The sequence below is a fragment of the Chrysochloris asiatica genome, unplaced genomic scaffold (assembly GCF_000296735.1).
Source record: "Chrysochloris asiatica unplaced genomic scaffold, ChrAsi1.0 scaffold00067, whole genome shotgun sequence".
Classification (NCBI taxonomy): domain Eukaryota; kingdom Metazoa; phylum Chordata; class Mammalia; order Afrosoricida; family Chrysochloridae; genus Chrysochloris; species Chrysochloris asiatica.
This window is the reverse complement of record NW_006408585.1, coordinates 1,612,581-1,614,332: the sequence shown is the minus strand read 5'-3', so window position 1 is coordinate 1,614,332 and position 1,752 is coordinate 1,612,581.

Here is a 1,752-nt window from a genome sequence, read left to right as displayed (position 1 = left end):
AGAAGCTGGGTTCTGGTCACCTAGTGGTTACAAATCGGGCTGCTAATCTCACGGTCAGCAATTCGAAACTACCAGCTGTTCCGTGGGAGAAAGATGAGGCTTTCTGCTCCCATAAAGATATACAGCTTCGGAAACCCTGTACAGGGTCACTATGAGTCGGTACCGACTCCACGGCAAATAACAACAGCAACAATGAGTTATGTAAATTGGAAATGCAAGACTGCTGATGGCTTCATTTTCAGCTTGATTTAGAGCCTCAAATGTTATTTTCAGAATGCTATTTCCTTCCACTCCCAGCTCTTTATTCTATCTATTTTTGGCTTTATTTGCTTACAGGCTTACTCCATGTGGGGGCAAAGATGGACAGCTGCAGAGCCAGGCTTAGACTTTCTGTGCTGCTAGTAACCCAGCACCAAAGAAAAGTTGTGTTGTTGTTTCTTCTTGCATTTACATATCAAGCAAGCATCCTCCAAAGGACTAGGATTGCCCTTACGTGGTCCCAACTTGAACCAATCTCTGTTGGCACAGATGTGGAACACTCCAATTTTGTCTCAACCATTGGTTTACTCCTATAGTGATGTCAAGGTAGTAAAATGGGTTTGCACTCAACAATCAACCTAAAGATTGGTGGTTCAAACCCACCATTAGCACCATGGAAGAAAGACCCAGTGATCTGCTTCTGCAAAGATTACAGCCAAGAAAACCCTATAGAGCAGTTCTACTTGGGGTAATGCTTGGGTTACCATTAGTTGGAATCAACTAATGACAACAGATTAATTCGTTTTTTGTTTTGTTTTTGCTTTTATTATTTATTTTTTTAAATGTTTTATTGTGAATTATGTGGTAGTTTACATGGGAGAACATTAGCTTTACATTCATCCTATTGTATATTATTTCATTGCCATGGTTACAATCCCCTCCATGCATCATCAACCAACCAAAGGGTATGTACTACAAGCTTGCTCCCTGGTCATCAGCACACATCCCCTCTCCCTCTCTGTGTCTAAATTAATTAATTTTTGTTTTCGTTGGGTTTTTGGTTTATGGCGGTGGTGGTATGTGTCAAATTGTATGCATGGTGGAGAGGGAATATGGGATCATGTCCACATGAACCACAAGAAATGAAGTCTCCACAAGAAAATAGGGGAGAAAAGTCTACTGGGCAGAAAAGTAGTTAATAATTAGCATGGTCAAGTTCCAGTACTAAAATGGCTTTTCATGTCCAACATATTGCATTTGTTTCTCATAAAAATAATTTCAGATCTTCAATATACACTTGTATGCAAATTCTTAAACTTTGGAATCATCTCCAAGAAATTCTTCTCATTATTATATATGAATAATTTCTGCATACAGCTCTATTAAGTACTCAACAATATTATAGTTCAACAATTAGCTATTAACATAATTTTCTCAAGAAATCTAGTCTTGCAATGCCCAATGAGTAGTTTTATGATTTATGCAAAAATGAATCACATTTTCTTAATGAATGACTTTATTGCTTGCTCAGAGACTAATAGGCAAATAGTATGAATTTCTGACTAGATTTTATAACCCATTTAGAGAATCATTTTGTCCATTACCACCCCAGTTTTCTTCCCAGTTTCCATTTTTTATTTGTAAACTTTAAACTCTTAGTCTCTGTCGGGGTCTGCCCTCAACATAGTTGTGTTGTTCACGAGTGTTTGGTTCATGAGGAGGGGAGATCCAGCGGCGATAGGGATAGCGAAAGAATACACAGACAAACAGAAG